This window comes from Elgaria multicarinata, chromosome 3 (assembly GCF_023053635.1).
Source record: "Elgaria multicarinata webbii isolate HBS135686 ecotype San Diego chromosome 3, rElgMul1.1.pri, whole genome shotgun sequence".
Taxonomy (NCBI): Eukaryota; Metazoa; Chordata; class Lepidosauria; order Squamata; family Anguidae; genus Elgaria; species Elgaria multicarinata.
Window position 1 is genome coordinate 109048420 of NC_086173.1, and position 27301 is coordinate 109075720.

At 40.3% G+C, this 27301-nt stretch overlaps 1 protein-coding gene across 4 annotated transcripts in view; it reads left to right on the plus strand.

The window, feature by feature from the left end:
• The first annotated feature begins 657 nt into the window (after window positions 1-657).
• Window positions 658-27301, plus strand: part of PPARG (peroxisome proliferator activated receptor gamma) — a 74484-nt gene continuing 47840 nt past the window's right edge. The window contains exon 1 of one of the 4 annotated variants that reach the window (XM_063121224.1): window positions 658-687. The gene's annotated coding sequence lies outside the window, so the exon portion shown is untranslated. Of the gene's footprint in view, window positions 688-1121; window positions 1141-1398; window positions 1429-3625; window positions 3741-27301 lie in introns of those variants that run through there. The other 3 variants (XM_063121226.1, XM_063121223.1, XM_063121225.1) reach the window with 3 other exon arrangements.

A 27301-nucleotide genomic window follows, 5' to 3' on the forward strand; every position in this document is an offset into this window, starting at 1 on the left:
CTTCCGAATAGGCCCAGTCTACCTGCTCCCCCGAAAGTAATCCCTACAGTTCTCTTGGGGGAGCGAGCAGAGAAGGCAACGGGAAGGAGCTAGCGCCCTCCCCTAGTCAAGAGGATTGGGTCCACGGGGGCAGCCAGGTGCGTGGGACGGGAGCACTGAGGGTCTCTCGAAGCGCAGCGACCACCACGCTGATTCCCTGCGGCCCCGCCGCGTTCACTCTTCACGCCCCCCCGCACCCCGCGTAGCCATCGTTCGGCGCCCTGTCTGGAAAGCCGTACGCTGCGCTTCTCTCGCTCTTCATCCCTTGCCACCCCACGTTTCCGGTGCGCCTGCGATAGCCTGAGAGCGGCTTCCCGCGTTCCCTACAGCGCACCACAAGCTCCCACTGCCGCTCCACGTGCCCCGGGCATTTCTTCCCCTCATGCCTTCCTCCCTCCCTTGCCTTGGCTCTCGCCCAGCAGACAGGCACGAACTGCCTCAGCCCGGCCAGTTCCACTCGGGGGGCTGCTACCCCTGTCCACGGGGTGGGTAGAAAGGCGGGCGGGAGAGACGCGGGGGTTGGCTGGAGGGCGGGGAAGCCGCGCCGCCGCGGGCCGGAGGGGCGGTGCCTGCCCATAGGACGGGCCGGGAGGGGGAGTTCATGCCACTAGACGGGAAGAGTTTCTCCTGCTGCGTTGACAGCGCCAGGTCAGTGTGTGAGCGAAAGAGGCAGCGAGAGCCTCTGGCGGCGCGGCGGGACAGGGAAAGCCAAGGGGGCTGCGTCGTCGGCGTCGCCGTGTGTGCTTGCTTGCTTGCCTGCCTGCCTGATGAGGGGCTGCGTCTCGCGGCTGACGGTGCGGCGCTATAGGCAGCGCTGTCCTTGGGGGCGCGCGCGCGCCTTTGCCCAGAGGGAACGGGGAAGGAGTGAGAGAATCGTGGGGAGATATAAAGGGGCAAGCGGGGCCATTTCCGCACTGGCTTTACCTCTAGGGGCTGTGCTGGGTAGAAATTCAAAGGGAATTTTGCCTTAATGGGGTACAAGAGGGGCAGTAGAGCAAAGCCAGATAAAAGGGAGTGAGTTCTGCTCCACATAGGGGGAATGGGCGTCTGGGGCAGCCGAGTTCAGCACAATCGCTCTCGGTCAGAAAGTTCTACTCTTGTGTAAGTTAAGGAAAGAGAGGGGGCTTGCGGGTACAAGGAGCAGGCAGTGGGTTTTGTGGTATTTGGGTTCATCTTAGGTGAGTTCTGCGGGAAGAAAAGACCCTGACCTCGCTATGTGGGGTGAATGGAAAGGAATGCTGTTTCTATGCGAAGTGTGTGTATCTGTGTGCTCGCGCACACCCCCAATCTGTTAACTAATGGTTAATGGATATGTAAGTTAGGGGGTGGGATGGGTGCGTGGACACTTGAAAGTGGGCAATGCTGTTCAGGTTAAAGGAATCCAATAACGTAGTAAAGGAGACTTAAAGACAGGCATTATATGTGGATTATCATGTAAGCCTTCAGAAAGAATGGGATAAAACTTCCAGAGAACCATCTTAGCCTGCTTTTGGTCATATTTGATTAATGGATCCTGCTCACAATGGAATGAGAAGTTATTAATGGGAGTTCTCAATGTGTTCGTTTTAGAAGTCTGTGGTACTGGTTTTTAATGTGGGATGGAAGTGTTCATTTGTAGGTACTACATGGAGCTGAGGCGTTCAAGTGTGCCTTCATAGGACTGTGCCATCGTCACCTCTGCCCATAAAGCAAGATGGTTTGACCAAGGAAACTTATCCACTGTTGTCCACATTTATGTTGCTGGAAACTTAAAGCACCTGTACCTGCGATGGTACTGTATGAGTGAAGGCCAGATGATGGGGAGAAAGTTTTGTTTTCTCACTTGGCTGAAACAGTTGATTCGTGTGTGTTTTTAAAATCAATTTTTTTCTCTGGCTCCTTAACCACAACAAGGAGCTTAAATGGGGTTTGAAGTATAACCCTGCCACAACAGAGATTATATGTTGTGAAATATATGATGCCTTAGTGTCATATCCCAAGTCTGCAGGAGCGTTTTGTAAGTTTCCCACTGTCATTTCTCCCTAGGGCATTATACACTAGAGACTGCAAGTTCCTGATAGTGTCGTAACTTTGAGGCAATATATATGAGTTATGATCTAACATGGTAACAAGGTCATAATTTAATACTGCTGTGGCAGAAGACTGGTTTCTTCTGGTAGCAGTTTGATAAGATGAGGAAACTGTTTCTTTCTTGGAGCTTGGACCTCCTCATGTAAAAAAAAAAGGCATAATTACACTTAATGGCGGCTTTTAACAAACAAGAGATGTGATATTAATTTTCAAAGTTTATTTTTATGAAATGCCCTATCCTTATCGCTAACAAGAATTATGATGGTAGGTAATATAATAACCTCTGTTCAAAAATATGTGCTTATTTTCAGATAATCACTTCAGAATTTAACCAAGACAATTTAAAAAAAGTGTAATGCAATGTTTCTGAGGAGAGGAAAAATAAAGATTAGGGGGCAAAGATATCAGTAGAGGTACACTCAGTATGTGATCTGTAAATCAGCTCTTTAATGTGAAGTTTCAGGTGATGATAACATCTGAGACCATATCCAGAGAAAACTAGGAGCACATGCCCATAACAAAATCAATTTAAGTACACAATTAAGGCAAGTACTTGGTGCCTGTGTATCCATGGCAAAATAAACATTTGTGAATTTTTCACACTTGAAAATGCAATAGTAATAAATAATAATAAATAAATAAATAAATAAAATGCATTTTCCCCAATATACTTTATTTATTTCATGTCTATAGTTCCTAATTGCTAAAGCTCTCTGGGTGATTTACAACAATGATAGAGATATACTATCTCTACACAGGATAAATGCCATGTGTGAATTTGCCCAGAAAAATGCATAACTTTGATTCTTGATGTTCCCAACACCGTAATCCTAACGCCATTTACAACTCAGTTTCATGTGCATTTACTCAGAAGTAAGTCCCAAAGAAGTGTGTGTAGGACTGAATTTCTAGGAAAAATAAGTGTGTTGACTTCCAATGGAATTTCCAAATATGTTTGCTTTCAATCACATATCATTTATTTCCTATCTTCTCAGTGTTTTGTATAATCATGGAGAGTCCTTTCCATGGTACTGTACACTTTGTAGACATTTTTAGCAAAAAGTAAGCCTCTCATGAATGTCTATTTCCTTATATTTCTGGTTATATGTAGATAGAGACATCTATTATAATACAATTTCCAGAAATAGGAATTATGAGACATTTCTTCTGTTGATTTCAGAAGGTGAAATCTGGGATGCTACACATTTTCATTTGGGAAAAAAAATCTCATTGATTGATATGTGTGTGTGCACGTTCGCTACTGATACCAGATAACTAAAATTTTACTCTAATAGCTTTTATCCCAGTTGAGAAAAACTATGCAGAACTTGATGGCTTGGTCTTTCAAGCAACAACATCTTTAGCACTGATCCAATAAAGCTCATATGATTCAGTAAAGCATATGTACATATTGAGACTACTAACATTGGCTTGCTATTGTTCTGCAGCATTTTTCAGTGTACAACGTGCTTTAACATGATTACTGAAATAATTTATCAAAATAGGTCCATTGGACTCTGCACCAGCGCCCAGTATATAAGATGCTGGGGGCAAGGGCTGGTGTTGCATCCTTGAAATCAATGGAAAACTATGTAATATACTCTTTGAAGTCACAAAGTTTCCATCACAGGGTGAGTGAAAGAGATTTCACTGCAACTTATTTTGCAATGCTAACCAATGTGAGATACCACCACATTGCACAGGTGAGACTTTGGTTTAGGGTTAGGTCTTCCTTGTGCAGTTGGAAAATAAAAATAAAAGTTCTTGAAAGTGTGGCACATTACTAGCTCTAAAATATTTATGAATCGTTATTTATGCAACACCTTTTTTCTGAGGGAGATTCTATAGAAACAGAGAATTTTCTTCAGGACCACAACTTACTTACTTACTTACTTACTTTCTATTTGCTATGTGGCATAAAAACACAGCTTGAAATGTGGTAATCAAGGATTGCTTTTTGAAAATGTAAGATTGACACTGTGTGCTTGTAAGCCTTTGGGCACATACAAAGAGACTCTATGGATTGAATCCTTTATCTTTTTTATGCACATAAAAAGCCTTTGAAGTGGAAGATTATAACTACTTTCACAAATCACCAATTGGAAATCTAGGGCAGATTTGCATACTCATTTACAGGGCAATTCTATACATGTCTATTCTGAAGTAAGTCCCATGGAAGCAAATGAAGCTCACTCCCTCATTGGGGAGTAAGTGAGTATAGGATTACAGCCTTAAGGTGCAATCCTACGCATGTTTAGACAGAAGTTGTAGGACTTTTTTCTTTCTAAACCTGCATAGGATTGCACTGTTAATCTGCCAAAGTTGGTGCTTTTACTGGGTTCCCCCAGTAGACATACCAGTGCATTTGCACAGGCATCACCACTTGCAACATTCATAGAAATAATATGCCACCAAAAAAGCAGATGACAGCTATATTTGGAAATCAGCCCTGCAACTGTGCCTGTATGCATGGTGAGTAATAACACACATAGGATAAACAGCAAATTTGGCACACATGTGGTTTTACTCTAAAGCTAAGAAATAATTCTAAGCTTGTGAACCCCAAGTTTCTAATGTTAAAATCCTATAGTTATCTCCTGGCCCTTGCTTGAACCATTTGCAGACTTTGAAGGCAGATAAATGTTTTAAATTACGCTTTCCACTGGCTGTTATACAATGTTGTAGCCTGGCATGTGATAATGCCAGTATAGGATTTATTGTGAGTGGGACTTGCTGGGTAAAGCAGTATCAGCAGCATATAACAGTGCCTTCTTTGCCAGCAAGCCCACATCATACTGAGATACCCTGATGTATTGGCCCTTCAGAAGGGTGACACTATAACAGTCTTCTTGAAAAATTCCTTGTCTCATGTATACAAGCACGTTATTTATGCTATTCACTAGCAGGCATGGACAGCTACATTAAAAATCTCATTAATGAACTCCTAGAATCAGCTAATAGTTGGTGATGCTTCACAGACATACAGAAGCCACCTCTTTGCCTCATGACTAAGCATATCATCTGCATACCAGGCAATCTTTGCCAGGACAAAGTCTATGAATTCAACACTGTGAATCCCGAAGTCCCACCTGACTGAACACTTACTTGCTATCTTGCTGGTTGATAATTAGCAATACACTTTTTTGGAAGATGCTTTGGTGCATACAGGTAGTACTATAACACTATCCTTTTGCAGCCATAGCAAAACTAGAACATATGCAAAGATGAATGCGAGAAGAAGCTAGGAAATTATTCACACAGGCAGGCATATTGCCTGTTGTTCTCTGCTAGTGCTTCCAGACGAAGCTGCTATTGTAAAATGATCCTTCCTCTTTCATGGAATTTTTCAGACAGTCTAGACAACACTTTTCATTTGTAACCCTTTTGTGTATTCCCACTTGCTGCTTCCATCTTTTTTGGTGCTTCCAAAAAACAGCCATCACAGACCAAACACTCATATCATGGTGCCTGCAGGCGGAATAGCTGCATGATCTGTTTGAATGGTAGTGCTAGGAGCCCTTTGCCTGGAAGCACCACGGTATGAGTATTTAGTCTGTGATGGCTGTTCCCCAAGTGCAAGCAGTCCCTTGATGTTGCAGTTATCAAGTGATTAACATGAATGTGTGAATTCACCCATAGGAGGAAAAGAAGAGAACATCTTCGATCTTAAACACTCATGATTTCAGTATTACAAAGTACTTTAAAACCTGCCAAGTTTTGGTTTCCTGAATAAATATATTTCAAATTAAATGTGTCCATCAACTGTAATTTGGCATCTATGATAATTGTGACAGTGCTATGTGAGTTATGTTAATTTCAGGGAAATAGAAATTCAAATTAGCCATACCCTGCAGCTTATCTGCTTTCTGATATAGCCTAAAGAGATGACTTAGGTATCCACTTCTGTAAAATGGTTTTCAACTCAGGATTGGATGGTGCCTTTTCCCACCCTGCCACACCTCCCCAAATATGCACGGAACAAATGGCTTCATAGGACTGAAACTATAAGATACGACCAGTTCTGTGATTCTTCCTTGTGACCAAGTATTTTTTTTAACCATAAAGCAACAATTAAAATCTGCAGTAGGGAGTGCAAAGTTGGAGTATGGGGCTTAACCATTTCAGTCTTCACACTTTGTCTGGTTAAAGTGGTCCCCCACCCATGGCTTTCGTACCTGTGTATAAGAAATTTATGAGATCCCTTGTATTTCCCCCCACAAGGAAGTCAAACAGTTGGGGGAGCAATCGTCACAACCAAAAGTTAAGGGGACCTTCTTTCTCCATTCCCAGTTTTAAACTACCATGGTTGTTTCATTTTTAAAAAAGCATTGAGAATATCTCATTGTCCCACATCACTGTCTCACAGTCTGTAGCTGTAGAGAGAACTCCGAAAGTCTCAGAAATCTCAGGGGACTGTGTGGTTTTCTCTTCATGGCCCCTCTTGTGTTTCTTCTACCACGTACATCGAGGCTGCCCTTTCCTGGTATTCCATGCATACCCTCCTCCTTCCTTACAAAGCCAACACCCCACCCCCTGGCAACTTATTTATTAGAAGTTTTTTTTAAGTTGCTTCTTAGGAGTACATCCTCACAAAATGACATTAAAAAGAAGTAAGAGACAAGTTACAATTGAAAAGCGATTGGAACAAATGTACAGATTATTGTAAAAAAATCTCTTCATTGTATCTATGTAAAATACTCACATTAAATTATGCAGTATTGTTTAGTGAGGAATTTAGGTTTTAAGTTCCATCACTTCGCAAGTTTTTTGTGTGCGAGAGATTCTGGGCATGAATCCTACACAAGAATGAGTGAGTAATGGACATGTATTACATTTTTTCAAGTTAGTTTCTACTGTTTGTTGGTCATCAAACCACAGTGTGTAATATCAGAGCAATTGAACATATTCTTAGCTGCTAAGGATTGTAAAATAAGTTTCCTCATGCTGTTTTACAGCTAAGCAATGATGATAATGAATTGCCTGAGGAACTGAGATTTTTTTCCCTTATGTCTTTGTGAGATAACTGTAGGTTTCTCTTGATCTTCATTCCTGTTAAACAGGAAAATATTCAGCCACTGTTCTGTTCCATTTACTGTTCACTATTTCAGTGAATGGAACTTGTAAGTTCTGTTTTTTCCCAGAGAACAAGCCCCAATTTATACATACTGAAGAATAGAGTAATAAAGTTTTTTCTCAGCTATATCACTTCAACCTGCAGGTAGGATCTCAAACAAGTTGAACATTCTTCCATTTTTTTTAACTCCCCCTCATATACTGTATAAAGGTAGCATGTCAGGGAGAAGCATGCCTTCATCCTGAGATGTTATTTTTCTATATGCAGGGAGTTATTTTTTAATTATTTTAAATAACAGAAGAGTATTCAAACACGCATTACTCCAACAGCATTCTGAAGTGACAACATAGTTCTTGGATTGTACCATTTAATTCTGCCTAACGTATATGTGAGCCCTAAGTATGCAATCCCAACCATATATACCAGGAAGGAAGCATATAGAAGCATACATATAACATTGAATGAGATTTAAATTTCTGAGCAAACATGCTTCAGATTCAAATGTAGGAGATACATAAATAGATGTCGACCAACACTGAGAACGCCTGACCGATTTTACAGGGCTGAATCAGATGTAGTGGTCCTGTTCTGACAGAGCGTCATCAGATGAGCATTTTATCGCATGCTCATTACTGCCCACTTATGGTTTTTCGTGGGTCCTTTTGATGATGATATTCGCCTCCTGGATGTCTCCCACTCTTTCTGGTGTTCTTTCCGCCACAGATAAGACCCCAGTAAATTCAATGTGGGGGAGAAGTGAAATGTGCTGCCATTTCATGTTGTGTGTAGGAAAAGCAGAGCGCTAAAAACCCACTGAATGCGCTATGTGGTCATTGTTTACTTCCTCTTTCTTCACCTGCATGAAGAAAGTGGAACAGAAGTGGGGGGAAAGCAAGGGTAAGGAAACACATTCCCACCCCCAACTGATGATGCTCAGTGTTCTCCAGGGGTCCAGCAACGATCAACCTCAGCCCTTGATGCTGCCTCTAATACTTGGTGCTCTGCATGTGTGTGTGTGTGTGTGTCTCCATCCCTGTATGTGTATATGTGTGTGACCTATCGGAGGAGTTGTCACCCAGTGGGTAGAACACATGGTTTCCATGCAGAAGGTCCCAGGTTCAATCTCCACACAGGGCTAGGAAAGTATCCTGCCTGAAACTGTTGCCAGTCAGGCCATAGCTAGGTTTATCCCTGGATCATCCAGGGGTCAAACCTGTTCATCTAGGTGACACACAGGGGATCCAGTGCTCAGGCAGGGGCGAACGCTTGATGATCCCAGGATAACCCTTAGGTCTAGCTGTGGCCTCAGTGTCAACAATACTGGACTAGCTGGACCCCTGGTCTGACTCAATAGAAGGCTACTTCCTATGTTCCTTTACACACACACACACACACACGCACACACACACTGAGCTCGATCAATGAACTGTTGTCCTCTGTTTACAAATGATAGGCACTTTCATGATAACAGTGCTGCAGTGAAGTCTTTTCCCTCCCAAATTCATATCCCCCCCTCCAGTTAGGGTAGCAGTAGAAATGGGTTCTCCACATATTGAAGGCTGTCTGTATTTCTTGGCCCTTCCTTTGCTCTGTAAAGCTGTGGGTCTTGTTTGCTGTGTGATTTAATTCTTGGCCTCGTGATGGAACAAGGTGGCCCCTTGTCTCGACTAATACAGCAAGAGGTATGTTGTTGTTGTCGTTGTTTTCCCACCAAGTTCATTTAAAAGTGCTTTTTATATTGTATTTGTATTTGTAGATTGTTTGTTTTATTATGCTTTTCATGGTTTTAATATTTGTGAACCGCCCAGAGAGCTTCAGCTATTGGGCTGTATAGAAATGTCATAAATAAATAAATAAATAAATATTGGAAAGGTGAGTTAACGAAGGCTAGGGCTTCTTTCAGTATGATGGCAGTGCAGAGGGGTTTTCTTTTCTTTCTGGACATATTGAAATCCTATGGCTTAATATTTCACAGGAATGTTAAAATTCCATTTCAAACAATGGTTTTCTGCATCAAAATGTGGAAGAGATTGTAAAATCTTTATATCACAAGGGTGTGTTATTCAAACCAGGTGATATGCAGAAAAAATATGTTAATTACAGGCTTTTGGAACTTACTGTTCATTTAAGTGGTGATGGTCAGAGAACAGGTTTTACCACCTAAGGTCAGGGACTTTGATTATCCACATCAGGAGCTTGAGGAAAAGGCAGCACTATATTGTCTAACATTTATCTGCACAGTATGTTAACTTTCTGGTTATGCATGTTCAGGATCTTCTGTGAGAGAGGGAGAGTTAGTTGAACTTCAGTGCCCAAGAAATAAATAGAATTCAAATAGGTGATGGCTAACTTGTCCCCAGTGACTTCAGTGGCACTTAAGAGCAATTACTCTCCTCTGAATCTGGGGGAATGCATTTTATCTTTTAGTCTTGAATGGAATATTCTTTTTTTATCAGTGTAGTGGCCTGATAAGCAAAAAAGGCCTTAGACAGTGTGTGATTATTTAACTGCTCTACTAGCAAGATGCCACAAACTGCTCTGTTACATAAGCATTGCAACCAGATACTATGGGCCATATTATATGGGCTTAACTATATGCTCTGACTTGTTCTTTTCATGCTGTTCTCTTAAATCATATTATCTCGCATGCTTCTCCGTCGTCTTATTCCTTTCCTGGGGGCAAGATGATTCTTCAATAGCTATGGAAGCAGGTGACATAGGAGGGGCTACCTCAGTTGAAACCACTGAGCCAGAGCTGGATGGTGGACCAGTCCCTCCTCTCACGACAAGAGGGTTCTCTCACGACAAGAGGGTTCTTATAAGTGGAGAGGCAATGATACTTTCAGTTTACTTTAGTGTAAAATACACTTATGATATGTGATAGGGTGACCATATGAAAAGTTGGACAGGGCTCCTGTATCTTTAACAGTTGCATAGAAAAGGGAATTTCAGCAGGTGTCATTTGCATATATGGAGAACCTGGTGAAATTCCCTCTTCATCACAACAGTTAAAGCTGCAGGAGCTATACTAGAGTGACCAGATTTAAAAGAGGGCAGGGCACCTGCAGCTTTAACTGTTGTGATGAAGAGGGAATTTCACCAGGTTCTCCATATATACAAATGACACCTGCTGAAATTCCCTTTTCAATACAACTGTTAAAGATACAGGAGCCCTGTCCTCCTTTTCATATGGTCACCCTGATATGTGATAACAATGAAATAACTTGTTCATTTATGCCCAGAAAATAAAATAAGATCATTTTATTTGGCTAGCAGCACTGATGCTGTTCTTGAGTTTTAATATGGTGATAACTAGGGTACTGGGCTAGATGGGCCAAGGCTCTAACTCAGTAGTAGGCAGTTCCCTATGTTCTGATGTAACCCTCTGAAACCATCCTGAAAGTAAGATGAGTCAGAACTTGGTAAGAAAGTACAAGCTCCTTCCTATCCTTTCCCATCTTAATTTGTCTGTGAGGCTTGAGTGGGCCCAGAGATATCCATCTACTGTCTTTCTCAGTTCTGCAACTTAGATGCCTGTGTGATGGAGTCACCTGTATACCACTTGAGGCTGCATGATAGTGCTGGAAGTCAGTTAGTAACCCTCTGTTTAAAGGACTCTAAGACTGCAATTCTATGCCCACATACCTGGGAATAAATACAATTAAATTCAATTGTGCTTACTTCTTAGCTGATATGCATAAGATTGCACTGTTAAGAAATTGCCTCTGATTAACAACCCATCTTTCTACTTTAGCCTTTTGCAAAGAGAGTGAGGCAAAAATTAGTATAAATAAGTTGGGCAATGTTTAAACCTTTATTAAGCACAAACTTTTGCTTCCTTAATTTAGGGAACCTATGATTTTCTGCTAGGTTGGTTAGAATGCTGTTCTAATCATGCTGTTTTGGTAGTTTACATCACTGGCTTTGAAAAAAAAAAAGATTTGTCGGGGGTTATCACATAGATAAAAAGCATGACTGGTACTATCGTTATAAAGCCATGATAAATCTACGATGAAATTTTTTTTAAAAATATTCAGTTCTTTAGCCTAACTTCTTAGTTTAATCTCGACCCTGATATTAACTTTTTAGTTGATTTTTTTGTATTAGTGTTACTGTAACCTACTATGAAAGGTTGCTTATACTTAAAAAGCAGTATATAAATGTTTAAACAAATAAAATATATGATACTATGTATTAAACCAAATCATGTTGATCTTTTTGTTACTATTTTCACTAATCTGTGTATCATCACTTAAAGTTTTAAATCTGAGAACAGTTTCTGTGGAAGTGTTATTCCTGATCATTTATTTTGGTCTCCTTATTTTGTTTATTAAGACAGTTTTTCTAAAGCAGCAGAGAGTCATAGAAGTCACATCAAACAGCTGACCCCATGCATCATTCACTATTGCACCCATTGTGTGATGTAATGTTGTGGTTGTGAAAGTCATATGAACATCTTTCCATTCATTTTTGACAGGATGCTGGTTCTAAATAGGCAAAAGTTCAAGTGAAGAATTAGAAAGCCATTCCAAGTGCCTTATCTTTGTTTTAGAAATTAAAAAATGTAGTTTTCCAAACAAGAAGTACTTCTCCATACAGAAAAATGCATGTGATGGCTTGGAGGATTTTGCAAGCCTGTGACACGTTCCATACCCACTGTATTTTGGAATACTTGCAATAATATTTGCAATATCTTTGCTCTGAAACATAGCGGGCATTTTGTTTTCAAGATGGTTTGTATAAATTATTTCCCCCCGAAACAGAGTAAGATAGGATAAGATGGGATTTCTGGGATGCAGGCCCAATTTTCTAAAGGAATCTACGAAAGCAGCAGAAACCAAAAGTGTTTCTAGAAGACTGTTGGGAAAAAGATACACAGGGGAGTTGAGAAGGTGAATGTATGAGTGTGTGATACTGAGGTTTAAAAGTTAATTATCCCCTATGGTGGAGTTTTAGGGTATAGACTAATAAGGAAGAAAAATCTCAGAAGTTGCCTTAGAACCATTCCTCTAAACCAGTCTGTTCTTGAAATATTCCTGTTTTGGGCAATGTTTGTAGTTTTTACTACTTGTTGTGAAAGCAGGATGATACTAGTCTCTTGGAGGGCTTTTGTCCTTCCTGTAGCATATCTGAATTTCTTTGTGGTCCAGCAATAATGAACTCCATGCGCCTTTCCTGCTAAAAGTAAGTGTTAACCCTTATTTGTCAGAGTGGTGGTAGTTTGTATGTAGTAGTTTGTGGAGTAGAATGTGAGGCTGCATCATCAGCTAATGTTTTTCTACCATTTTTCTAGGCTTTTAGTAGTTGAATGTGAAGGCTTATTGGTAGGGAAAGAAAGAGAAAGAACATTCAGACAACACTTTCTTGGATTAATACACTGATATAAGAAATGAGCTTTGTGTGGCTCAGCAGAATAAAACAAGAATGCTTCCATAGTTCCTTGTTACATCTGAGCTAGGAAGCCATGGTTACCTGATTTGGAGCATGCCAGGATCTTAAATCATAGTTTGAAATTGGTTTAAGATCGTGGGTTGTTCTGAACATAGTAACCATAGGCCTTAGCTAGACGGGGTTTTATCCCGGGGCGAATCCCGGGATCATCCCTGTGCATCTACATGACGCACAGGGGAGCCCAGGATCAGAGAGGGATGATCCTTCCCTTGCCCTGGGACCTCGCCCTCCACTTTGGCCCCGGTTTTTCCATGGTCCCGGGCTGAGCCCGAGACCGCAGAACGTGTGGCCTGTTGCCGCAGGTTGACCCGGCTCCAAGTGATTCCTTGCACGGAGCCAGGAGCTGCACCCATCGGGGTTAGGGTGGGGGGGAGTGGGAATTTATTTTATTTTTTTTAAAAAAATGCTTACCTTTAGAGCACGAGCGTTTGTACGTTCCTTCCTCTTTAAAAAAAAATGGCGGATGCGACGCCTCTCCTGCTGAGGTCGTCGCGTGTCATGTGTAGACAGAGGAGGGATCTTGCGATAAACACATCGCAGGATCTTCCCTCCTCCATCGTGGGATAAAAGGTAGGTCTAGCTAAGGCCATAGTTTCTCAGTTCAGATATATTGGAAAACCATGTTTAACTGAAGGCTTTCTGGTTTAATTGCAGTGTACTGAGAAGGATCTGCATGCATGGGCAAACTTCGTGTGTTTATCTCAGCTTATTAAGCAGAAATACGACCATCCAAATAATCTGTGACTTTTCCATGAAAACTCTGGCATTCAACACAATATTGTTAATGGGCATTCTTTATCAAAGTTATTCCATCACAATTTAGATGGAGAAGGCAGAAGTAATATTTTCAGCACTGGATATGCAGACAAGATATACAAAGTGGATTTTAGCACCTTTTACAGCTTTTCTTTTTGTTTTGTTTTGCCAAGTTATACTCCATGCTTCATAAACCCAAACATACACTGGCCCTGGTACAATCTATTACAAAGACAGACAAAACATTTCAGAGGACTCAGATTAAAAGTAAGGCATTTTTTGAGGCATATACTTTAAAACACTCTCTTATAATCCTTAAAGTACATCCACTAGAGAGGACATGTGGGATCATCTGAACTATTACAGCGTAAGGGCACGATCCTATGCATCCTTTAAACAGAAAACAGTCCTGTAACTCCCAGCATGTCCTATAACTCCAACTCCATGCTGGGCATTATATGACTTTTTCCAAGAGTGGCTGGGGAATGCTGGGAATTGTAGGACTTTTCTGTTGAAACATGCGTGGGATTGTGTCCCATGTGGCTGGAATATTACTCACTCTTGGTCCAGTAAAGCAGAGGTAGGGAACCCATAGCCCTCAAGATATTGGTTGTCTACAACTCCCATTAGTCCCTACCAGCATCGCTAGTGGTAAGGGATGGTGGGAATTGTAGTCCAACAGCATCTAAAGGACCACATGTTTCCCCCACCAGCAATAATGGTTGATGTCCCACAAACCTAAGAGTGGCTATTTTTTAATCTAGCATTGAAAAAGGGAAACCTAACTGAATCTGGCTTTGAGAGGATCTTTGATCACTGTGGCCCTGTGCAGACAAAATGCTTAGAGCTGGTTTGTGTTCTTTAACCGTGGTTGTGTTACATTCGATCTTAATATACAAATGCATTTCAGGACTGCTTCATACATGACCTCTCAAATACTGGACCTCTGAAAATATTAAAATACAAGTCAGCCTTTCAACAAAATGTACAGTAACCTTAGCTCCTAGGTGTTTTATTGCTATTAGGAGATCTGTAGAATTAGTCTGACCATATGAAAAGGAGGACAGGGCTCCTGTATCTTTAACAGTTGTATTGAAAAGGGAATTTCTGCAGATGTCATTTGTATATAGAGAGAACCTGGTGAAATTTCCTCTTCATCACAACAGTTAAAGCTGCAGGTGCCCTGCCCTCTTTTAAATCTGGTCACTCTAGTATAGCTCCTGCAGCTTTAACTGTTGTGATGAAGAGGGAATTTCACCAGGTTCTCCATATATACAAATGACACCTGCTGAAATTCCCTTTTCTATGCAACTGTTAAAAATACAGGAGCCCTGCCCTCCTTTTCATATGGTCACCCTAGTAGAATGGGAAAGGGGAAATGTGACCATTGTCTTTCCCCCCCCATTGAAGCTTCTCTGTATAGTGAATAGACAGGAGTTCTTTAACTTCATGGCAAACATCCCTGGCTCTCAGCTAGTATAAGCTAAGGGACTGAAGGAGAGAAATTTCCTCCCTGCTCACTTTTTACAATCACACCTTGAAATTTCTGTGGCTTAGCTGGAAATCATTGAGCACTGATCCTTTTCTTGCCATTTTCTGGATTATTTTTATTTATAAACTAATATAGTTCTGAATACTGAGGGAGTCCCCCCACAAGTATTCAGAAATCCCTATCTGACTTTTAGATGATCCTATTTGGATTCCAAACTGACATGCATGGGACCACACAAGTTTGGCAGTAAAGTTGATGATGACGATGGGGTATGTGAACAACAAGCCTAATAGCAAGACTTTGAATTCAGCATAGGTAACTCATAGGTTGCCACCCTTAATGAAGAAATCCTGCTCCTTCTGTATGATCTAATAATTTGTTTTGATGGTTACAGCCACCTTTACAGTGTCGTTTCTACTGAAATTCCATCTTTTGCAAAGACTAAACAAACAGCTGGATGATCTGTTCTTGAAAATAACTGAGTGGTTGAGAATTAAACACCATTGATGAGATGCAAGATCCTCCAATAATAACAGCTCTGGGAAGAGGGGAAGATTTGGATTATGGCTGCGAATGGGGGGAAAGTGTTAACACCTAGCCCCCGTGGGATGATTTGCAGCTGCTTTTACTATAAGAAAATGATGCTGGAAGCTCAAATGTAGAGCTCCAATGTAATGTGCAGTTTGGTCCTAATGTCCTGCATATCAAATTCTGCTTTGAACAGATATATAAAGCAAGAAACTATGCACACACAGAGAGAGACAGAGGGCTTCATCCCATGTACCTGTTTCCCTCGAATTATCCCCATAGTGTAATAATGTTGTTGTTGTTGTTGTTGTTGTTGTTGTTGTTGTTGTTAGCTAAATCACACCCCGGGCGGCAGTGCTCCTAAGATCCTTTGCATATCAGGAAACGGTTTAAGTGAGAGAAATGTAAAAAATCATTAAACAAAAATCAATGGATGACCCAATCTGAACCTAGGGCTGCGAGAGCTGGACCATAAGGAAAGCTGAGCGAAGGAAGATAGATGCTTTTGAACTGTGGTGTTGGAGGAAAATTCTGAGAGTGCCTTGGACTGCAAGGAGATCAAACCAGTCCATACTCCAGGAAATAAAGCCAGACTGCTCACTTGAGGGAATGATACTAAAGGCAAAACTGAAGTACTTTGGCCACATAATGAGAAGACAGGATACCCTGGAGAAGAGGCTGATGCTAGGGAAAATGGAAGGCAAAAGGAAGAGGGGCCGACCAAGGGCAAGATGGATGGATGATATTCTGGAGGTGACAGACTTGACCTTGGGGGAGCTAGGGGTGGCGACAGCCGACAGAAAGCTCTGGCGTGGGCTGGTCCATGAAGTCACGAAGAGTCGGAAACAACTGAACGAATAAACAACAACAACAGCCTCCTTAATATCTATTACTGTGCCAATTTTGATGTCTTCATCTTTAAAACTTAAGCAGATGTAAGCATTTGTTTAATTTGTACTTTAAACATATCAAATCCTCCTCCTGCGCCCCCAGTGGCCGCTCGGAAAACAAAAGATTCACTCCTAAAGAGGTAGCAAAATAGGTCTGTTCTTTTATATATGAAGCACAATTAAAGCAGGATGCACGGGAGTACTTCACAGTCAAAGCAGATTATAAACTGGAAAACTTTTGAGTCCTTTGCACGCAATTCGCAGTGATTGCACTGGTGTGATAAAGCTAAGAGACAGACAGAGAGGGAGGGACAGAGAGAGAGGGCGGGAAGAGAGAGAGAGTTACATATATCTGTGCATCTCTTGAACCTTCCTGATGCAGGCATTAAGACCCAGTGCTGATTTAGGGATTACTGTGCCAACACTGCGTTCAGCCCTGTGTTGTGTATCTGTACCACACATGAGCCACTGAATTGTTCTGGCCAGGGCAAGAAGGTACCGAGAAGAATCAACCTCCATGCTCTTGTATGGCATCATACGGACCCTTTTACTCATAGAAACTACTGAGAAGGAAAACAGGACTTTTCACATGTGGAATAAATAAATTGCATCACTCTCATTCAAGCCTAGACAGTGCTACAGTGCAATTTCATAATTTAATGAATTTATTTTAAGCATTATGTGTGTTTAATCAGTTGTTAATGGTGAATTCCCAGTTTCTTTGAAATGTGTATGTCAGTGTTTCATCTGCTGGATTTTTTTTTTGTGTGTGTGTGTGTGTGTGCTAAATCTGCTAACAATCAAATTCATAAAGTTTAGATTCTTTTATGTAGGATTAAAAAAAATAATTATGGTATTTAGTCAATGGGAGAGTCAGTTCCGGAGTTAATTTATAACTAAAGCAAATGAATCTATAAAAAGAAGAACAGTTACATAAGAAGTATGTCAAGAAAAGGGAGGCCCAGATAAGGGCTATCTGAAACTGTTTGATTTCAATGATTTTATGACTGCAGAATTCAATTATAGGTGTGCCGAGAATAGCAAATCACAATCCTGTAAATTAATGGGACACAAATAACTTTATCAAATTCTGTATGTGTTCACATGCTGCAAAGTTCAATCCTGCCTTCCGTAAATAAGCTCTTAGCAGCTACAGTGGGCACCTATGCAGAAACTGAATGCCGCAGCAAGAGAAATGCAGATACAGCATAGGGTAATATTAAGCTCTGTTTTAAATAAGATTAACCAAATTAATTGATTTTTTTTTGGGGGGAAGCATTAGATTTTGCATTGGCATCATTTTTCTTCTCTGTACTTCAAAATCCTTCATGTTAATAAAACAGAGGATACAAAGGCCATTGTACCATGGCTGTGTACTTAGTAAATTGCACCTACTTATATGCATGAGGTGCCTATGTTCTGTGTTCTCCTCAGATGGCATTATTTATTGTGGATATCATCTGCTAAAGGCAAACAGATTAGCCACAAATTGTTTGCAAATTAACTTCTGTTACCTAATCTATATAGATTTTTTAAAATTGCTTACTTTGGACTTTCTACAAGAATAAATCAACACCACTTTCCCCTCTAATCCTATGCATGTTGACTCAAAAGAAAAACTCCCAGCTGTATATAGGATTACAGCCTTAAAGTGGAATAACTTTTTCTTGACGTATAGTGAGGTAGAGACATGCAATTGGGGATGTGATAGGCATTACTCTGGATCACTTTATTTCACATGTAAGCTGAATAAACACAATGGGTCCAATCCAGTGACAGCAATGCACCATGCATAGTGCATAGATGATGGAACTACTTGGAGGCTGTTGAAACAGGCTTCCATGACTGTTAAAGCACACTTGAATGTGAGTCATGTTGACTGTTCACACATGACAACCCACTCTCAAGGTTGATGAGTTGGACCATGGGTTGTTGAAACATGAGTTGCTGCTTTGTTGAGCCCAGCCATGTTAACAAGCCATGGTTTGTTCACCATGAAACATCACAGTTTACAATCCAACAACAAACCATGGTTTGTTAGCTTGACTGGGTTTGCACAACAAACAACCCATGGTCCAAACAACTCATGGTTCAGTGACAATCCACAATTCAACAACAACCCACAATCAAACAATACTCAACCTTGAGTGTGGGTTGTTGTGTTGTCCGAACCCAGCCAAGCTAACAAACCATGGTTTGTTGTTGAGTTATGAACTGTAGTGGTTCATGGTCTTATTTCTTTTAATTTATTACATTTCTATACTGCCCAATCGCCAAACCTGTCTTTGTGTCCGCTTTGACTGTTATCACAGAAAAGAAAGTGGAAGACTATCATTCTAGCCAGTTTTTATCTTGCAATCTTATAAGGAGATTGTAATAGAAGAAGAGATAGGAGATGGCATGCAAATCATCATCATCGGATTTATCCTAAATAGGGTTCCAGATATGAGCTCCGTTTATTTGTTTTTAAAACCAAGCTTATGTCCCTTTGAAATTAATGAGACTAGTCACAACTAACATTGTCTGACTGATTTCACGGAAATGTAAGTGCAACTAAGGGCTTTGCTAGATTAGGGTTTAGCCCAGGCTGATACCTGGGCTCGCCCTTGTGTGTCCAGATAACACACAGGGGATCCCGGAGTCAGGCAGGGGTCAACCTTCCCTTGCCCCAGGTTAACAGGCTCCACTTCTGGCCCAGTATTTCCACAGTCCTGGGCTGAGACCAGGACCGCGGAAGGTCTAACCCATTCCGTGTTTTTTCCCGGCTACGCGGCTTACTTGTGCGTAGCCGGGAGAAGCCACGCATGTGGAGAGATTGGGGGCAGGGGGGAGATTGGGGGCAGCGGGGAACGGGGAAACTTTTTTAAAAAAAAACACCCTTTGGCGCTCCTGTGCACCCGGCCCTTTAAAAATAAAAAATGGCGGACGCGACAGGGCTTTTCTTTAGCCCGTCGCATCTGACTTGTGGATTAGAGCGACAGCCCACGCTAGTTGCAGCACGCCCGGATTTTAAGATAGGTCTAGCAAAGCCCTAACTTTCTCTGAATAGTGGCCCTTGACTTTCAGGAATATTGTTTAAAGTGTGAAAATGAAACAAAGCGTATTATTACCTCCCTGTTCCTTGGACTGCTAGAAAATGAGAGTTGGGGAAATACCTTTGTTGTGTTTCTCTTTTCTTTATTTAACAAATCACATTGCTTTCTTTTTGGCCCCTAGGGTTACTTTAGATATCTGTCAAGACCTCACTATGGAGTACAGTAGTAATATATAGAACTCTTTTCTCCAGAATTTTGTCACTGCTGTTTTTCTTATCTGAGAAGGAAGCACAAATACTCCCAATGGAGAAATTTCATGTCAGCTTGGTCTTAAAATAAAATTTTAAAAAAATCTGAGGGAAAGGTCACATCCTAATAACTGTGACAATCTGAATTCCCAGGGAGTTTTAGAATGATGCTGAATGACTACTGCACTGACAACTTTCCAGTAATAAGCTATTGAAATGCTGCCAGGGAAAGTTCTCTGCATTCATGCAGAATTAGTGGAATAAGGATACAAATGGCAGTACATAATGCTCCAATTCCATTCTTGGGTTGACAAATGTGGCCCCTGTTTATCTTTAGAGCACCTTTCCTTCTGTGTCAATTTTGTTGGCTAAAGCGTCTGGTGATTTTCATCAAGATTTGGTATAAGGTCAGAGGTACATGTGCTTGGGTTGTTGTTTATTCGTTCAGTTGCTTCCAACTCTTCGTGACTTCATGGATCAGCCCACGCCAGAGCTTTCTGTCGGCCGTTGCCACCCCTAGCTCCCCCAAGGTCAAGTCCGTCACCTCCAGAATATCATCCATCCATCTTGCCCTTGGTCGGCCCCTCTTCCTTTTGCCTTCCACTTCCCCTAGCATCAGCCTCTTCTCCAGGGTATCCTGTCTTCTCATTATGTGGCCAAAGTACTTCACTTTTGCCTTTAATATCATTCCCTCAAGTGTGGGCTGTGTATTTTCTTTCTTTTTCCCCATTATGAGAAATAAGCTCCTCATAAGAAAGTTAATAATTATTATACCTGGAACTGTCAGTATTGTCACATATTCAGATATAGAAAAAATATATCCATCCCTTGGCTTGAAATTGCTTTTTGTTTTTCTGTATATACAGAATAGTCAGCCATGTTCAAATCCCCACTAAGAGTCAAACCAAATGTTACTTTAATAGCTTTAATAGCATGGTTAGCAACCACATCTGAGTTTGTTAAAACTTTTTAATTTTTTTTAAAAAATAACAGGATCACAGTGCACAGGGAGGGGAATCGCCCTCCCCCAAACCTGGTCATGAGGTGTTTTTTTTTTGGGGGGGGAATCTCCTATGGGCACCTATGAGAACTTTTTCCTAAGCTTAATGGACGGTAGGAGGAGATTTTCCTAAGTCTCATAGAGGTGTCAAGGGGAGATTTTCATTGTGATTGTACCTAGGGAGGGAAGGGTTAAATGGAACAGAACGCTGGATTAGATGGAACCTTGGTCTGATCCGGCATGGCTCTTCTTGTGTTCTTAAACCTGTCCTCCTTGCACACTGCAGCCCTGATTAAAATTACCCCCAGTACTTAATTTTTTAAAAGCTAAGACTATGCTGTTAAAGTCTTAGCCTTCAGTCATGAAGCTCCTAGATGGCATCATGTGGCTGTGTTGATGCTAAATCCTTGGAGCTGAAGGGTGGGATGTTGACAATGTTAAAATAGATTTGCATTTAATTAGAAGCTGACCAAATTTAATTTTCAATCACTTTTTGACCATGTGCTATACTGATATTAGTATGCTATAACTTATTCTTATGATTGATAGTTTATCCTTAGGAAGAATAAAAATGAGGCAAGTAAGCACTTCACATATATTAATAAGTAATCTTTACAACAGTCCTGTAAGGTAGATCAGTATTATTATCCCAATAATGCTTATGGGAAGTGAATGCCTTGCCTAGGCCATCTAGTGAATTCATAGAAGAGGTTACATCTAAACTCGAGGCTCCTGTTTCATGGTTCGGCTTCATAGCTACTATGCTGCACTAGCTCTCTGAGCTACTCATTAAACCATAATCAGCCATGCTTGAAGGTACTTGTTAAACCATAAGCTCAAGTCTGCTCAAGTCTCCCATACTGGGCTCATTGTCCAGGCCTCAGTTCATGCCTTTGAGTGCCTCTACACAGTTTTGTAATCTTCCAACATGTGTCATACTCTGTTCTTCTGCTCATGACATAAGAAGCTAGTCCTTTGCCCACGCTGCACCTTGTGGTTGCTTTTTTTCCGTGTTTTTTTTATGTGGTAATGAAATGCATTTTTCCCACTTGCAGTTTCTACATAATTTCTTTGAACATGATCAAGAGGAATGCTATGTCTGGTGGAGTGGTACATTTCCTCTTAACTATGTCTAAAACATTAATTTTAAGAAAACTTAATTTTTTCAGATTTGTTTTAAGACAATTCTTCATGTATCAGGTAGACTTTCTATAATTTACCTTCTTGGGGTAATTGTTTCAATATATTATAGACATAATGGCATCAGATGAACTTGCATATGTTATCTGATTATGGCAGTTATTATTTTTAAGTTTCTGTTTGTCAGTGATTTGACCTCCATTACTCAGTTCAGATGTACCGATTACATTTGTGAGTCATGGGTGAATGATTTATCTTAAGTATGAACTAATATACATAAGATTGCTAAAGATAGTGAATGCTGTAGTTGTGGAGTTCTTACTGAGATGTCTGATGATGTTCTGGCATCAGTATTGGTATAATTGAGAGCCAGTGTGGTGTAGTGGCTAAAAGTGTTGGACTGGGAGTCAGGAGATCCGGATTCTAGTTCCCACTCGGCCAAGGAAACCCACTGGGTGACTTTGGGCCAGTCACAGAATCTCAGCCCAACCTACCTCACATGGTTGTTGTTGTGAGGATAAAATGGAGAGGAGGAGTATTATGTTGTGTTCCTTGGAGGAAAAAAGGCGGGATATAAATGCAATAATAAATAATTTTAAACTGCATTTATTTATTTTTTTAATGCCCTATAGCCTATTTCAGCAATTGATAATGTACTAAGGGCATGTTTTCACAATGGTATAGCTCAAACGTAACAATAAGCCAGGGTTCCAGAGAATCATGGTTTATAATTTTGGCTCCTCCATGGTTTGTTTATCATTATGCCCAAACTGAGAACTCTGCCTTGCCTTCCCCCACCCAAAAAACAGAATCATATGCCATAGATTGTTGTGGACTTATGTCTCTCACTTGTTTGGGGAGAGATAAGACAATTTGTGATTTGGATGTCATTATAAACAAACCAAGGATGGAGGGTTCATAATTTAACTACTCTTGCTTTTAGGAGGAGCTATTGGATAGCATGTATCAGCACACTGCTCAATCCTGATAAGCCAAGGTTCCCCAATGGCCCTAACCAGATCATGATAATTTACCATCTATGTAATATTCTTATTACTGTTTCCCTTTATAATCTAATATTAATAAACACATTTAAGAGCATAATATTTTGGGCACCTTGGAACAATGGTTTATATTCAGAGTTGGGTTCTTGATTCACCTTCATTACAGAATATAAAATACATGGAAATGTATTTTTAATTATCTGGGAGGTGTTTCCTGTAGCCAGATTTCAGGATCTTTTTACTGACTCCCTCTCCCATAAGTCCTTACTTGTATCCCTACAATTGTTTCTCGTTTTCCCCATATTCTGATTCTTCAAACCTTCAATATTATAACTGTAATAAATTATGCTAAATAATTGTCTGTCTGTCTATCTTATCTTATCTATCTATCTATCTTTGCATAATTTGCAACTTACTCAGAATATTGAGCTTTAATTTCTTTTCTAGAGAACTTATACTCAGAACACTCTAAAATGTATTTAAGGCTACAGTCCTATACACAATTACCTGTGAGTAAGCCCGATTGTACACACTACATATTCCAAGTTAGGCTTTAGAAGTAAAATAATAATAAAAAATCTGTGTGTGGATGGTAGAGAATGATTCTAGGCTAACTTGAAATTCCAAAAAAGGACTGCCTTTGTTGAAAACTGCATGCTTCCTGGAAATAATGTGAGAACACTTGCATTTGCCTTATTTCACAAAGTATGAGAAGGGCAGGATGTGGGATGATACTGCCTCCAAGGACCCATCTTAGATATAAAATGGTTCCAGTTGGAGATTTGTATATGGAAGGAATGCAGGAAATGTACTATTCCTGATCTGCTTTTGCTTTCCAGTTGCATTGGGGATCATCCATGCATTTATTCAGAGTTTATTTTAGGCCTTCTTCTCAAGTGCAGATAGTATATTCTACAAGTTTTAAAACAAAGTGCTTCTGCTGAGCAGTGTTTGCAATGAATGTATGAGTAAGGCCCTGCTTTATATGCTAATCAATCATCTGGAAAGGCTTGTTGTTTGGGATGTCAAATTTTAATTAAAGGAATGTATTTTTTTTTAAAAAAAAAATCTGATTTTGTTGAAGAGCAAAATGCGACAGTCACTCCCGTTATGTAATACAGCCCACTAGAATCACATGACTCACAGCAGCAGCAGCAAGCATGCTTCAGGGGTAACAAAAAGTCAATGATAATTTCATAGTTCCTCATATAGTTCTTCCCTAAAAAGAACAAAACATGATTCAATTTAGAGCATTCTAGATTGCGAGACATTGCTCAAAAAATTCCACAAGTGTATATGCAAATTGAAAATAGACACTAAAATGGTTTACTCCCTAATTTTTTTTAAAAAAATACTCTACTTCATCATGTCAAAATAAAAGAAACAATTAACATGATCCAATTAAATAGGGCAACTGCTTTAAAAAACAAACCTTAAGCTGTTTAGAAACATTCAACAAAGTTTAGTTCACCAATGAGAATAAATTTTAAAATATGTAGTATGAAAAAAGTGTTTTTATCTGAGTGTAGGAGCATGCAAAGAAAGGCTTGGGATATTTGCAGCAGCAAAGTGAGTGACATCATCACATGGCGCATTTTAGAGACAGGCTGTTTCAGTCAGATTTCCTTTATGCACCTCTGAGTAAGTCCTGCCCATATGATGGAGGGCATTGCAGCTATTATGGTAGGACTCTAGCTAAGCAAAGACCACATCACCACCACGACACCATGAGTAGTTTGTGTCATTCCCAAAGGGAATTGAGTGTACACACAAGCAACACAGTACATTTCATAGAATCATAGAATTGTTGGGTTGGGACATTGGATGTCATCTAGACCAACCCCCTTCATAATGTCAGATCGACAGTGTTGGATGCAAAACAGCATCCCAGGCCACAGCTAGACCTAAGGTTTATCCTGGGATCATCCAGGGTTCGCCCCTGCCTGAGCACTGGATCTCCTGTGCGTCACCTAGATGAACAGGTTTGACCCCTGGACAATCCAGGGATAAACCTTAGGTCTAGCTATGGCCCCAGTCTCTGCTTAAATACCTCCAATGGAAGAGAAGCCACCACCTTCCAAGGTAGTCTGTTCTACTGAACCGCTCTTACTAATAGGAAGGTTTTCCTAATGTTTAGTCTACATCTGTTTCCCTGCAATTTCCAGCCATTAGTTCCAGTCCTGCTCTCTGGAGCAACAGAGAGCAAATCTTCTCCATCTTTTGCATGAGAGCCCTTCAGATATTTGAAGACAGTTGTCATGTCTGCTTTTAATATGCTTTTCTCCAGGTTAATTATACCCAGGCTATTCTCATAGGCTTGGCTTCCAGACCCTCACCATCCAGGTCACTGTCTTCTGGATATACAGTGCAAATTTGTGAATGCAATGAAATGCTTTCAAGTTGTGTGTGTTCAAGCATTTTTGGAATGCATCATGCTGCATATAATATAATACTAATTAAATAAAACTATGACATATGAAAACATGAGATGTTTCCATTTTACTCAACTTTAAGTAGAACTACACTGAATAATAGTAAGTACACATGAAATGGAAGGGGAAATGTTTGCAGCCTTTTTTCTACTGTCCTCCTTATTGAAATAATATTAAATTAGCTGATTACTAAAGTTAAAATCCTGTTCCATTCAAATTATTGCTCCTGCTCTTCCAAAACTTATCTTGGTTTTCAACATGATAAATAAAAAGTGTCTAGAATCATGGACCTCCTCCTTTTGTGCTTTTTAAAGAAAATATGTTGACTTGTGCCTTTTGCATATTCTGTAAGAAATCTGGGCAATGAGATGACTCCGAGGACAGACAGACAGACATATCTATATATCCCCTTTAAGTTCAAAACCTACGTATTTACATCCTGAAAGACTCCTAGGTTGAAATCTTCAATTATATAATAATCCTCATAAGACTGACTTCAGATTGTTTGATTTTTGATTACTGTGGTAATGCATTTCAGAATTCCCCCAATCCTCAACCCAGTTCCTTAATTTTGAGTTTCTGGCATACAATAAATCATTCCTGACAGAATGTTGTCTGCATCCTGTTACATTTTTGGCATGGCTGAGTAACCCTGGGCAATAAACTTTGACTTAATGTATAAGGTTCCAATGCACAGATTTAGTTACTATTAAAGAACAAAGGTATTTGCAACAAAAAATTACACTAATGCAAATCTTGAAATAAACCAAAAGCAAAAAAACACACATTTTTATACATTTACCTCTGCTTGTTGAGAACTCTGCAATCCTTTTGTTTAGACTTAAATCTTTCAACTATCAATCATGAAATTCATGATCTTAAAATTCCATACAAGATTTGATGACTGTTCCCTTGATGACTGTTTACCCCTTTTAACAATTAGAGAAACATGCAGTGTTTCCTAATCCTGAAAGAGTTGAATGGGAACCCTAACTGTGCTGAGGGTACAATTTGAGGAGCAAACATATCCCACATTTTAGGTCAGATCTCTAGATGTTTTGGACTTCAACTCTCTTCAGTCCTAGCCAGTATGGCCAATGGTCAGGATTGCTGGAAGCTGTAAAGCATCATCAGAAGAGCATTTTATGGCACGCTCACGACTGGCCACCCACTGTTTTTCGCGGGACATTTTGACGATGCAGCATTCCTCCTGCACATCTCCTGCTCCTTCTGCTCTTTTTCCGTCACAAAAAAAAAGACCCGGAATATCCTTTTTCTCCCTATAACTATACTTGCCGCCATATCCTGCTGTGTACAGAAGAAGCTGCATGATAAAAAAAAAAAAAAAAGCCCACTGAATGAGCCATGTGGTCACTACTTGCTTCCTCTTTCTTTGCTGTGTGAAGAAAGAAATAGCTGCTTGTCCTTATTGTGGGCCAGAAGCAGGAGACAAAGCAATGGTAGAGAATCACGAATAGACCAAAACATCTGGAGGGCACCAGGTTGGGAAAGGTTGCCTTAAGGTTATTATAAATCCTGAAAACTGTATGTCTCTCTAGCCATTAGCTAAATTAGCAGATGCACACTATGGTCCCCCAGAAAGGACTCTTAAAATAGGCAGTGAAACATGGATTGCGCTACTAAATTGTTTGTGACATGTCAATGTGTTTAGGAAAGGAACTAAAGACACATAGTTTTAGATTAGTATAGAATTTGCAATGGGTTCTGAGGTTCCCTCTTAAGTGTTTGTGTTTGTACACAAAAGCTTCTGCCATAATAAATTTGTTAGTCTTTAAGACAAAAGACTATTGTTTTCACTCTGCTACGCAAGAGTAACATTATTTCAGTTCAGAATCACCACTGTAAACCAAAAACACAATAAACCAGTTACCCTCCATCCCATTTATGCACTTTAAAAGGTTTTTTAAAATATACAAACAGATATTTTGACATAAACCACCAGGTTCAGTTGCAACCGACAGAACGCTACAACATCACTTATAAACTGAGCCAGAGTCAATCAGGAGCCGATCAAAAACAAGCCTCAGAGAGAAACAATAAATAACAACCAGAACCTATGTTAAACAACCAATCAGGCCGCATGAGCAAACATTATGACTTTTTCATCTCATTCTTCATGTT